General features: G+C 35.5%; 1 protein-coding gene across 3 annotated transcripts in view; it reads left to right on the forward strand.

Annotated features, from left to right (window-relative positions):
- The first annotated feature begins 1,241 nt into the window (after positions 1-1,241).
- LOC110457385 overlaps positions 1,242-15,119 on the forward strand; it is a 61,940-nt gene continuing 48,062 nt past the window's right edge. For 2 of the 3 annotated variants that reach the window (XM_021508635.1, XM_021508633.1), the window contains exons 1-2: positions 1,244-1,348; positions 9,064-9,130. The gene's annotated coding sequence lies outside the window, so the exon portion shown is untranslated. Of the gene's footprint in view, positions 1,349-9,063; positions 9,131-15,119 lie in introns of all 3 variants that reach the window. The other variant, XM_021508634.1, reaches the window with a different exon arrangement.

A 15,119-nucleotide genomic window follows, 5' to 3' on the forward strand; every position in this document is an offset into this window, starting at 1 on the left:
AAGCTTGTTTTACTATGAAATAACAGAGAGGATATTCATTAATCTAAACTATGACAAGGTCTGCATATGTTTTTCATTGTTGTGTTTTTTTTCATTTTTATATATTTTACTACAGTATTATTACGTTAAATCTTTCTGAGGGAAGAAGATATGACGTATATAGAATATAATATTGCATAGTTATACCTTATTACTGATCAGGTGTCTCACCAATATTGGTCGATGTTAGTCTCAACTCAGACTAATATCAGTCAGTAGTCTTTTTTACTGAAAGTCACTATTGCTGTATTTTATTTCATTATTTACAGTCACAGTTCCTTTGTTAAATGTGTCCTGTATAGATAGCTCCCATTGGTGAATGCCATCATTATAATTTGAGAAAAATTCAGAGATTCACTTTTGCTTAGTCCAATATTTCGACTATTGCATTATCATCTTATTTGGGTTTGAAAATAATTGTTGATCGTTGTTTAATGGCAATTTTGTTTCACAATTTCCATTAATGTGACTATCATACTGATTCGACATCCTGTCATATGTTACGAGATAACATCTGATGGAGTGAGACACTGCCAACTTCGTGTGTTTTAGTCCTGTAAGATGGTTTACAAGGCTGTATTGACGTTATCAACACCTACAGTATCGGAATGCATCTATACATACGAATGCCATGTTGATATAACAATCCGTCGAAATTTCAATCGCAAGTTTTTACTCTGATTATAATGATAATTCAAGGTTGTTATATTCCGCTTTGTCACAACCTAGTTCGTGGGGCGTCTCAAAGCGGTTCACAAATCATTATCCATGGTTATAGGGCCTTTGCTACCACCCAATATTTACTTCAACAACCTAGGGAACATGCATCAGGTGCTGTAATTTCGGCGCTCACAGCTAGCATTCTACAATTCTAGCACTGCCCAACCACGTACTCATTTACAGCTGAGTAGACTGGAACAAGCGGGAGTAAAGTATCCTGCTCAAAGATACAACACAGTGCCATGCCGTGACTCGAACCCGCAACCCTTAGGTCACGAGCCCGGCGTCCTACCACTAGACTACTGTGCTTCCAAAATGTATTGAAATTATGTATCATAAATGTGCAATATGGTGTGTTACGGAATTCTGTTTTTTCTGCACTTACTTTTATAGATGCCACATTTAACAATGCAACAAAAGATCTGCATGTTACCCGGATTCTGAGCAGGTATATATTATATTTTCCTGTTTGTCATGACGCATAGCATACAAGTCCGCGAAGCTGTGTATAATATTACCTATAAATACCGCCCTTACTTGTCATTTTGTCATAACCTGAACAAATCCCATACAGCCTGCATGTAATAAGGTGAGTACCTTTTTGTGTTCTTTTAGAGATAGGCGGTTGTGTTAATGTGAACTTATTTAAGTTTGCAATATATATATGACCGTTTGAGTTTTAATATCTATGCAGCATTAAATATTTAAACTTTAGTTTGCAAACACTTACATTGTTTTTCCATTTTGAGCGTAGCTAATTTAAGTCAAAAGAGCAGTTGTCGCAAGTTTGGTGAAACATTTTACAAATCACTTTTTATTCAAAATAAAATGTCCACATGTCACGAATGACTGTAATTAAGGTTTCTGATAATGTATATAGTCAACAAAGATATTGAGTTTAATGAACAATTTAATTACCTGAGAGTAATACATATAAAAGTTGCTACACATTCCGACTCACTCACGGTAAATACAAACTATACATTATGAAATATGTAGAAGTACTAGATACGAAACTGTATACTCTGTATATTTGCGGTAGACCTAGCCTATAAACATATGTTAATATATAGAATGACGGACTACCCAGGTAAGTTAACCGTGGCAGATACAGTTCATTATTATAAACTGTAGAATTATCTCCACTATATATGTAATGTCAAGCAAACTTGGTTGTAGATACAACACTTTACTAGGGTATTGTTCAACACACAACATGTTCTTCAATGGATCAAAACTAGTACTGTTCACTTGATAATGTTCACGTACACCTCGGTGGGTTTATATTACAGTCTTATATATACTCAGCATTACCTTACTGATATATATATATATATTACTTCCATAAATCAGTTAGCAATATACTCAGGACTATTTAACGCTCCGGGACCAACAACGAGTCCGGGGTCCAGATACCCTTCCACCACCGTCACTACTTGCAGTCGGCACCCAAATGTCCTGAACTGACCCTCGCTTTCACCTTTTGAAAAGGACAAGTTTTCCCTCCTAACACAATAGCTACACAAGGGACCGAATTTTATCAAAGTACTGATTCTACCTTTTAAGGTATCACGACACTAACAACTACATCACACCACAAACATAAATTATTTCTAAAAATATCTACAATACATGATAGGGCAATTTAATGGTAGATAACATAGATAGACAATAGTAACACAACCAATGAGTTTTTTATGTGACGTTTCGCTGACTAATATGGTATGTACTTTAATTTGTCACCTTAATCAGACAAATGACCAGTGAAGCGTATGCATACAAAGGTGTAAAATGTGTACGAGTTGTCCACAAATCGATGTCGATTCGGATACGCTGTAAGCGTAGATTCAGCTTCGCTTTGTTTAACACTTGACAATTTATGTACGAGAGTCTATGATCCCCCTCATCTTAGTATAAGCCGACTGCGGCGTATCCAAATGGCTTCCTCTATCTGCCGCTTTAGCAGATTGATATTTCTCTGTGCAATACTCTGCAGTCACTCGTATGAATTTTCTGCGTAGCACGGTCTGTGATTGCCGATTTATTTATATGAGACTTCGACTGCTACCTTTCTGATCTGGTGAATTTCCTTCATTCTTGGGTTTCTGTATCTTTCCGGTGTTCACCAAGGCGGACCCAAAATTGACTATAGTATCACATCTGTTGAGTAATAAGCGTACGACGCCTAACTTCTGGTGCAAAGGAAGGTGAGATTTGAAGTTCAGGTATTGGTCCGTATGGGTCATTTTTCTATGGACCAATACCTCCGTATGGGTTATTTTTCTATGGACCAATACCTCCGTATTGGTCATTTTTCTATGGACCAATACCTTCACGGTTCCGTCTTCTTTCCTTACCAATGGAGTGTACAGGGAGGACATTTTACCGTTGGTTTCTTCCTCACAAATAACCCCAAGAAGGAAGAAATTCACCACATCAGAAAGGAAGCAGTCGGAGTCCAAGATAAATAAATCGGCAATCACAGACCGTGCCACACAGTAGAATCATGTGATTGACTGGGATAACTCCAAAGTATTGAACAGAGAAAACAATCAGCTCAAGCGGTTAATAAAGGAAACCATCTGGTTACGCCGCATAACTCAAGATGAGGGGGATCATAGACTCTCGCACATCTATGATCAAGTATTAAACAAAGCGAAACTGAATCGAATATAACAATTATTATTATTCCTCATCGATTTTACTGCATGTCTAATTGATTTAACCACATCCCATGCCAGGATTAAAAAACATCGAGTCTCCCGCACGCGATCCATTTTCCTGGTCGAGTATTCCTCTCGGAACTCCTCACACATAATCGAACGAGTTATCTCTCTTTGTTAGACTCTCTAACGCCCAATATGTTCCGGACGACACCACAAACACCGACAATGGCTGCGAACGGGAGACTCCACCTCCTAACAGGTGAAGAACTTGAAGGGCTATTATAGTTTTTTAATTTGATGTAAAATCAAAACACTGGCAATGATAGGTATTTGTAGTATATATATGCTACCAGACCTAATGAAATAAGGGCGAACAGGTCAGTCACAACAGTGACAACACAGGGACTTGTTACATTGCCTAATCTTGATGTGTTTTTGTTATATGTTTTTTACACAGACTCCACAGATATAATTTCGGAATAATGAAACACTCATTGCGCTTGTGTGAGGGAGACCTGAAGAGTTGTTCCCCTTGATAAATCATGTTTGCCTGGGGCTTCGCCCTCGGCTAAACAACTCTTCATGTGTCACTCACACCAGGGCAATGACTGTTTTATTATTCCGAAATTCCGTCTGTGGAGTCTGTGTTAGAACATATAACAAAAACACATCATTGAGAAATGTTGTTCCAACCTTGATAAATCATGTTTTCCTCGGGCTTCGCCCTCGGTAAACAAGTTTTATCGGGGAAACAACTCTTCATGTCTCCCTCACACCAGGGCAATAAGTGTATATTGTACATACGCTTACAGCGTATCCGAATCGACATCGGTTAGTGAACAACTCGTTCACATTTTACACCTTTGTATGCATACGCTTCACTGGTCATTTGTCTGATTAAGGTGACAGAGTACATACCGTCCTAGTCATCGAAACGTTACATAGAAACACTTATTGGTTGTGTAACAAGAAACATTTCATAATCCATACTAACCAACATGAAGTAAATGTTTAAATAGTTTAAATTGTTGATACCTGTTAGCTCGATCCAATTGTAACAGACAGTTTTAACATAAAGGATTGGAAATGTGTCTATCCTTAAAGAAATAAAATATATATAATAAAAATGTTCTGTTATCAGTTGTAATTGATTTTGTTCCCGAAAAGAGCGTATAACCGATAAAAGACTTCAGAACAGAACTTCTTGTACTCCGAAAATTTAATCAGATCGTACTATACACGAATATAGTGATCATGGGAGCATTGTATTTTTGATGCAATCAAATTGATTTTAAATCAAATGACATCGCAACTTAAATATGGAATTTGCAATATTACCCATTGTGGTCATGAAGGTACATAAACGACACCAGTAGCTACCCAACATCGTCTGTACAGTTGTTTTGGAAAAGGTTTTGCCCATACGAAACATCGTATAAGATTTTTACATCTAAACACAAGCGTACTTTTAAAAGAATTCCTTCCCAGCGAATCCAATTGCTATTCAGTATTTATTCAGCATTATTTTAGAAATACAAATAGCCGCATAGCCTTTGTCGAGAAAGTAAAAGTAAACAATTCATCATAACTTTCCAGCGATACAATTATAAGGCTTAACCGTCTCACGAGTTTCTACAGTTTCAACGGCTGACTGATTTATAATAATGGCTGTCTCGTTTAGAAGATATATTTCACTGCATATTCTACTTGTTAAGTGGTAATATAAACTGGCGCATTATCTGTCAGGTAAAAAGAAATTAATAAGGTATCATTGCGACAACACGCAACGCGCAACCACACAGTTTTACGTAATGGTGAAACACATATAAGAGTGACAGGTTATCATTTAAAGACTCTCGTGTAAATGCACAGATGGTGGAGTTAGAATGACTGTGAACCTAATTACTCGCGCTATTTATCAATTTCAACTTTGCATAATGCTACAATACCTGTGTTATGTACGAATAAAGCGTTTGTAAAATATATCAGTTAAAGGAACTTTCCCTAAAGGATCCCCATACCACGGCCAAAGAACATTAAGAAGTATTTAAAAAAAACATACCTTGCGGGACTGTTATTGAGGACGAAAATTTGCCTGAGCGAACATTTCAACGGGAGAAAAAAAATGAAGTTGAAACATACAAAATATAATCGTTAATAGTGTTTAGAGTGTAAAACTTCATTGGGCCATAGTTTAAATTCGAACCCCGGTCTTCTGATTGTTAAACTATCGCTCTAACCGATTAACTTACCTACACCAAAGGGAATTTGAGGGGGAGACTACAGTAAATAGGGAAAGTAGGAAAACACATAGTGCAGCGAGACAGACCTCCTTGATTGTCATATTTCACGACTCCGTCATTGAAACTGTTTACCCCGATACACCCAGGTCGTATAAGATCCTTTTCATTAACGACATCGACCTTCTTCTTGAGTAATAAATAACAGTCGCCCACATACTCTGTACTATGTTTGTCTGAACAAGGATATACATTTCTAGTGCGATTATTGTAAAATCTTCACCGACATTATTGAATGGTTGTGCAAAATCAGGTGATATTGTCTTGACCGTGTAATTTATTGCAAGACATACATAACGCTTACAACAAATAATGCGTTCCGTCTACAAACTTCACTTAAGTAGATCCTGGTAGGCGGGTCCCTGCATTTAAAAAATTTGATTTATTATCAACAAATTAAATTGGAGTAATAGGCCTAACAATCTATAAAATCAAAGCTACAATTCAACGTTCAGTAGTGTTTTTACAAGTACAAGAAATAACATGTATTGACGGTGAGTAATTTGCTCATCTGTTTAATATCTGCATTCGATATTCGTACGGAAACAGTTCGATGCATTGGTATACACGTAAATATATGAATATATAGAATGAACCATTATAGCTCAATAAGTTTTCTTTAGAATAACTCTGTTTAATGTATTGTCCTTCATGAAGCTTAAACATGCAGAAGTAGAGAAATTCAATTAGACAAAACAGATTGGCTTAGTAAATATAATATATTGCATATTTCACATAAAATAAATCATTATTTTGAACGTGTAACTGGTATGTGAATGGAGGGCTGATAGTACAATTTGAATATATGATCACACAGTTTGACAGTTTGTCTTTGTATACTTGATGCGGATATGCTCCTACGTACCGGATGCATGATAACATGTCGATAACATGATGTCAGATCATACACTATTTACACCAATGCAGGACCACGGGTCAGCAACTTATCTTTGCTGAGTAATAATATATCTCTCCTCCCTGCTTAATGGATTACCTGACTGTCACTTCTCTACCCCCGCACAACCACGACCGACAAATACACACCGTTATCGGTACACTCTTCCTAATAAACATCGCTGTCTTAATTGTACACCATAGAACAGCATGACTACATAAATAGTGTGTTAGGTTAATTGGATTTAATGTCTATTTGGATCCTGATTTCGGGTTTAAGTCACTATTGAAATCAGCACAGTGGTCTTGTTACCTTTCATATCTTTGTCTGTAGTGTTTATTTATGACGAATATGACAGGCTGGAATACCTCTTTAATTGAAAGTGAAATAATAACTTAAATAAGATATACACATGACAAAAGCTTCCATTGATCAAACTTATTATCAGTTAGCACAGTGTGCAATACACTAGCCTTATCAATACACTAGCCAGCATAGACAAGAGTCAAAGACATTAACACATACGAAGGGAATAATACTCCTACCTGAACGATACTTACAATTTAGCGAATGGATGAATCTCTCCATTTATGTTTTGCTTCAAACGAAGTTGAAACTAATTTAAAGCCTATCACGACAGGTAATACTAGATACATTTGAAAGTTTTTAGAATTTATCTCAAGATTATAATTCAAGCATGTTTTGTAAAAAGGATTATGTCTATATATAAGAGTCATAAATTATGATTATGATTGTGACTTGTAATTACGTTGTCCTTACGTTAACCCGGTTCTCACTTTGTATAATTGACATTATTGTTTATATATCATTTTTGTATCATGTAACGTTAACATTGCATTGTAAATATGATACACAATGATAGTACAGGGTAAGAGAAAAATAATCACTTTATATACTTGATATTATTGTTTATATATCATAATTATTAATTATGCTCATTTTTGTGTCTTGTGTCAATCAACGTCACGTCCACCCTGAATTTAGCATGTAACGTTATCATTACATTGTGAATATGATACACAATGGGAGTACAGGGTAAGAGAAAAATAATCATGCACCCCCTTGTTGGTGAGATAGGGGAATATCAACCCTCGGGGAAAGATTCTTAAGTTGCCAAACACTCGGCAGAGCCTCGTGTTTGGCAACTTAATAATCTTCCCCAACGGGTTGAGATTCCCTATTCCACCCCTAAGGGGGTGAGAGATTCTATTAAACGTGACGTCACAATGGCTCAACAATGACGTGACGTCACGAATTTGGAACTCTCCGACGCCGCAAAGCGGAAAAGGCGACGTGATGAAATTAAAACCTTTTACGATATATTTACTGTACACGTTAAAAACATGTGATTAATTTCTCTGCGCAAGCATTGTTTGCAAGTATAGGATATGCTTAATCTGGCTGACTGATTTGTTTTCGTCTAAAACTCTCAAGGGAAAAATTGATATTTCAAAATGGTGGCCAGTCCAAACGACATTTCATGGTTTCCGGGCTTGTTCTGTTGGTTTGAATGCGAAAAAATACTCCTTATATTCTTCTGTTCATCTTCATCGATTTAGAGTTCGGTTAACGGTTCCACACTTCGGTATTATCTTGTTTATGAAGTACACGAGACATTAAGTTTGTATATGTTGGGTAAATTAAATCCTTTATCTAGATTAGCATTGCCTGATATACTCCACATCTAATAGGTTATCAGTACTCATAGCCTGTCCTAAGTATGATGGATGCTACCTGTGTATCAATACTCTATGTATATAATAATTATCAAGTTTAGACTTTTGCTTAAGTGAATATTTGAATATATGGACCTGCGAAATTGTAATAACAGCAACGAAATAGAGGTCAATATCGCTTTTTCAGGTCCATATATTCATAAACTTTCCGGAATAAGAGTAAATAAAGTAAATTACTTTATGATATGCTAAATATAAATTTAATTACTAAACAAAAAGGAACGTTTGGAAATTGTACGGAGGAAAGTATTGCATTTTGCAGAGAGCATTGTGACTTTACAATTGAAATGACGACACAGGTGAATATTGACCTGCTGCTTTTTGAAACTAGAATTATCGAGTCTATTTCACAAATCGTCGACCTCTGAATAATTATGATCCAACCAATGCGGATGTAGGATAATATGCGACATCTTAAATTGATAAATATCAATGTTTAATACACATTGATGGTAATGCTACTTTAATATAGTATCAATAGTTGACGAGACATGTACTCGTAATCGATTTACTTCGCAAAGTATTGGATACGATTGTATGACGTTTTCCTTTTCTGTGTACGAAATAAGCACAACATTTTCTTTCTACTGACTTTGTTATGGTTTTTGCTTTCATAATGATTTTAAACGCATTTTACAGATGCTGTTACGTGTATTTGATTAACGTATATGTATATATTTTTTTAGGTTTTCCTGAGATAAAAGAGAACTCTGTGGCAACTGCAAAATAACAAGCATCCAGCATCAAGGAAAGGTACGTTATACTTAATCAAAATTTTCTCAAAGTTATTAGGAGTTATTAGGATTTCTAAAGAGAATGCACGTTATCTGTTATATAATCATATTACATAGTTTTACTTTTCATTTCCGAAGAATAAGGTAAGTCGCATTATGATTCAGGTCGAAGGCAAGTTCTGGTGAACGGCTGTTTTTAGCTCACCTTCCCGAAGGTCAAGTGATCTTATGCCATGGCGCAGCGTCCATCATCCGTCGTCCGTTCGTCGTCTGTCTGACGCCTGTCTTCTGTCGTCCGTCCGTCCGCCAACTTTTCCCTTAAAACAATGCTAGTCCTGGGCGGCTCAGTGAATTCTAACTTAATTTGGTCTAGAGCATCCTTAGGCCAAGGGAACTAAATTTTTTATAAATGGTGGGTGCCCCCCCCCCCCCATGGGACAGAGCAGCGGGGTCAAATAGAGGAAATAAATGGTGAGTGTAGCCTCCATGTTGGCAAAGAAATGGGCCCCAAAAGGGGAAATAGAGGTATTATTTTTAAATCCTTCTTATACCATAGGTATGAAGGGATTTTATCATAATTTAATCTAGAACATCTTCGATCAAGAAGACTCAATTTTGTATAAACGGTGGGTATGACTCACCTTAGAGCAGAGCGATGGGTCCAAATAAGAGAAACAGAGGTAAACATTTAAAATCCTTCTTCTACCATAGGGATCAAAGTATTTTATACCAATTTGGTCTGGAACATCCGTTAGAAAAGGGCATTCAATTCTGTTAAAACGGTGGGTGTGCCCCATAGAGAAAAAAGGAGAGGGGCCCAATAAGGGAAATAGAGGTAAAACAGTTAAATTCGTTTTTTTAGCGTAGGGATAAAGGGATTTTATCTTTATTTAGTCTCCAGCATCCTTGGGCCAGTGGGGCTCAATGTCGTTTAATTGGTAACGATGCTCCCCTAGGGGCAGAGGGGTAGGTCCGAATAAGAAAAAATAGAGGTAGACCTTTGAAATTCTTCTTCTACCATAAGGACAGTAGTTTTTGTCCCTTTTTGTGTTGGACCAAGTCACCTCGGGTACAGTTACATATTTCATTTCAATATATGTAACCCCTCTCAATATACAATGTAAATAATACACAGGTGGCAACAAATGTTTATGGAATTATATTATAATAATGACTTAAAGTAGCCAATAATTAAAAACATTAGTGTCTCTGATGTTTATGAACAATTATTGTGAATGAAAATTACAGTTACATATATCGACGCTCATCGGTGTACCTTGTTTTATCACTAACTACTGAATAATGTCTTTCAATAAAGTATAGATAGTTTGTAACACTCCTAAACTTCTATTCTATTTTAATGCGTTTTCATTGGTTCTGGTGAGAGTTGACTTACGTAAACCTCTATTATATTTAAATACACAGGCATTGGTTCTACTGATCCGAAACCTGTCTGTTGACGTCGACACACAGACGACTCGGTGTATTGTAAAGCAAGCCACCGACATATTGTGTAACTACATGTAATGATAATTTGGTCCTGATCACTGATTTTAATAATGAGTCTAGTATTTTATCTGTATTTGCAAGTTATTACACTTAATTGCACTAAGGTCAACCTAACTTTGATAAGCATAAATAAATGTTTTGCAAATTTTATAATATATGCAGTAGTTATCAATTTAAATAAACCATTGGTTGAAATGTAAGTATTTAATATTTTTATTGTTATATCTAATTAATCTTATTTATAATAATGGTAAACTATCAATTATACAAAGACAGGGAATTATAACTTGTATTCCAAAGGGTGATAAGCTTAGACATTTTATGAAAAACTGGAGACCAATTACTTTACTAAATATTGTATATAAACTAGCATCAGCTTGTATAGCCAACAGACTTAAATCAGTTCTAGACCAGATTATTTCCGAGACACAAACAGTTTTTTAAAATGGTAGATGTAACGGTGTAAAAATACTAGACCAATTTATGACTTTATGAATTATACTGAATTAAACAATATACCTAGGCTTCTAATATTCCTTATTTAGAAAAAGATTTGATTCGATTTCATGGAATTTTGTATACATGATAATTGATTTATTCTATTTTTGGTGAAAGCATTAAGAAATGAATCAAAACTTAATATAAAAAATGCTTTTTCTGCAATAACACAAAATTGTATACTGTCTGATTTCTTTTATATACAGTGGAAGTCGACAAGGTGATCCAGTCTCCCCGTATCTGCTCTTACTATAGCTAGTAGCTGAAATATTATCGATTCTGGTAGAAAAAAAATTATACCAGGATATTCAAATAAAACATAAAGATTATAAACTCTCTTGCAGATGACATCTCAATAATTTTAGATGAATCAAGAAACTCATCAAATGAAGCTTTGAATACTTTAGATTGTTTCGGTAAAATGTCAGGTCTAAAAGTTAATAATGTTAACACAAAAGTTATTTGGATTGGCAGCAAGAAATTAATCGCAGATGTCTACCATCGTAAATGGAAATTGAAATGTGGGGGGGGGGATTTGATATGCTAGGTATTCATTTTTCAGTTAACTTTGAATATTAAAAGATTGAATTATGTGAAAGCCCTTAAAATGTAAAAAAGAGTATAACCTAATAGTCACGCAGGATTTCAACCCCTATTGGTCGTATTGTAGTATTGAAATCAATGATTATACCACAACGTAATCATCTGGTCAATGCATTCCTACACCAACCAGCACTTTTATTCAGCGACAGAACACTACATTTTAAAACTTCTTTTGGCAATCTCCTGTTCACAAAATGAAACGAAATACTATACTAGTATGCAAGAGGAGGCCTTAAACTGATTAACATCAATAATTTCGTTCACGTGGATAAGATAACTGAAAAATAATGGTAAAAGTTGGATTCATATTTTTGAAGCAGAGCACTTTCCAGTAGAAAATATATCAGATATGGAAATTAACTTTATCAAAAATGTTAAGACAGGAAATATGTTCTCGAAGGATGTTTTTCAGGCATGGGTAAATGTTTCCGAAGTAATACAAGTAAAATATCTTAAGCAGGTCTTAACTCTCCCTATCTGGTATAACCCACTTTTTGGTATTGGCAATTTTTAACTTTTGTAAATTTTAAACTGAATTACAATATAATCTCTGAGAATTGCTTGATTTATCACAGTATATGCCAGTCCATTAGGCAATATTGTATACAATTAAATTATAACCCAACTGCAGAAATCACTCTGGAGAGGCCCTTCATACCAAGTCATATTAATATTGTCATAAAAAAAGAAGTTGTAAAGACATATATGACATATTAAATATTAAAATTAAATTAGTAAATACACCTGAAAGAAAATGGGTATTGAAAGAAAGGTTTTGAAATATAGATTGGAAAAGTTTATATAGTATCGTCTATAAAGTTATATTTACATTCTTGATGTTTGTTCTGTATATGAATCTACCAACTGAAAACAGCTGCCATTAGACTATGAATACACTATGAATACAACGATTCTCGTGCAACCAGTCAGCTGATTTCACACACAATGACCACTTCATATTACTACGCATAGTACCGTTTCTGAGAATAGTTATCTCCCCTTCTCCGAGATAACGTAGTTGCGAGAAATAATAATAAACACATAAATGGTGCACCATTGTGTTAAATGGAAATCTATTTCACTTGAGACACAAAAAATGCTAGAAAGGGCCAACCAATCTGCCGTCACTAAGGGAAATACAATCTGGGAATTGAAAATATTCCAAGATAAATAAATCATGTCAGCTATTAAACAGTTAAATGGATTAAAAAATCAGATTTGGAAATTGTTGAATTTGTCGATCCGTGTAAAACGTTCTGTTATACAGAACTGGTAAAATGAATCAGTAATTGCAATTTTGATATAAAGCAATTATCTAACCATTTAAACCATCACACAAATGACGCTCTTTTTCCAAATCCACAGGCGAAAGAAGATTTTTTTTTTTACATTTAGATTTGAACCAAGAAGTCTTTGGGACAGACTTGGACCTAGCAAGCGTTAGTCAGGAAGACCTCGCATATCCTCGCGAAATTGTATTGCGAGGCGAAGCCTAAAAACACAAAGCAACGGGCAGAAAACAAGCAAGCGAACCAGGCCGAGGAATACCCATAGAAATACACTTATCAATTGGTCATGTCGGAATATTGATATTGTTCGCGGGGTAAATTTCAAAAAAGCGAATCGTACACTAGACGGCCTGTTAAAAGAGCGTACGAGGACTGGGGTGGCTCGTCCAACGGCACACAAGGAAATTATATCGCCCCTACATTTAACACAGATATCGACTTACCTCCAAGGGGGTGGGGGTATTCTCCCCTTACATCCTCCGACAGAACGTATGGTACAACCTGGCTATCCATTTTGTGACCAGGGGACTTGAGTTCCACGAACAGCTGCGAGTTAATTCTTTTGAATTCATTTCAGACGAGCTATGCAACAATCAATCATAACACAAAACCAAAAAAATATCAGGGTGGGTTTTCCTCTACAGCAGTGAAGCCCCAACAAAACGCATGTATTCCACTAGCTTCAATTGTTGATATCAAAAACGGATTCGACCGCTGAAAAACTATTCAACCACTACCTATGCACTCGGACGGTAATCCAGAACACTTTTTACGGGTATATAAGTGCCTCACACTATCTCGGCTACTCCATCGCGGGACATAATGTGTAATGACGACTCGCCATCGGTTCCTCGCATTTGTGGTCACGAACTTTCGAACACCCAAACGTCTGTCTGGGTAGTCCCCGTGACATCAACTAGTACATCAGAGAACTTTGTAATGACACAGGGCACTTCATCCACCACGTTATCTTCATTTACCTCAGCAGGATTTCAGGCAAACAGCACATTCCCACGGATTTACATTCAACTTCAAATGAGCACTGCCCACCGCCGACGGGATGCTCGGCCGACGAATGCCCTGGTTGGTTACTATGGTGACCGTTGTTTGAAATAGTGCGGACATAAACTTTTACTAAATATATAGTTTGCGGCGTTCAATGCAAAAAACATGAAATAAGATCAACTTTCAAAAATGAAAGGAATACCAAGCGTTGTTTATTATTAGATTATAGTGGGTTTTTTCGTTTTAACAAATCAGCTGATCGGCGCAAGTCGAACCTTTGAAGTTTGTGTGTAGGCTGGAGTTCTGGCTGTTCCTTTTTTATGGTTTTCTGTCCGATACTGATATCAAAAATATTAAATTTACAAAAAGTNAAGAGACGCAACACTGCAATGGTTTCCATACAGATTACAAAATTGTATCCCCCCACTTAAAAATTATTTAAACACTATTGGGATGTCTAATGACAATATCTGTAATATGTGGCAATTACAAATAGAAACTACAGAACATCTATTCTGGGAATATCCACAGTCATTAAAGATATGGCAAGATTTAAAAGGGAGCAGAATAAGAAAATTCATTGATTTTAAGTTGGAAACAATAATTTTTGGAGTTACTGCAAATGCTCCTCTACCCATTAACTTTATAATTTTGTTTACTAAATTTTATATATATACTATTTCCAGAAGAAAAAAAAAGTTAAATTTAAATGGATTGGATCAGTTTCTTGCATTCAGATATATTTTTGAGAAAGCTTTATCAGTAAAAAAATAATTATACAATGAAATCAAAGATTAAAGATGTATGGAATGGAAGGATTTATTTTGAGAATGTTTTGTATATTGCAATGTATGGATGGATGTATGCATGTATGTATGTAGGAGTGTAGGTTGTACGTATTTATATGTATATTTATATGTGTGTGTATAAGTGTTGTTATTTTGATGTTTAGTGATTATGATACTGTTGTATATGTAAAAATGTAGTGCTTTGTGTGAAATGAGGTCAAATGTTCTTGTTTTGTAGATGTCCAATACTCTATGTAAAAATGGTTTATTTCCCAATCAAATTTCTGAATGTTATATTGATAAAAAAAAAAAAAAA

This window comes from Mizuhopecten yessoensis, unplaced genomic scaffold (assembly GCF_002113885.1).
Source record: "Mizuhopecten yessoensis strain PY_sf001 unplaced genomic scaffold, ASM211388v2 scaffold9109, whole genome shotgun sequence".
Taxonomy (NCBI): domain Eukaryota; kingdom Metazoa; phylum Mollusca; class Bivalvia; order Pectinida; family Pectinidae; genus Mizuhopecten; species Mizuhopecten yessoensis.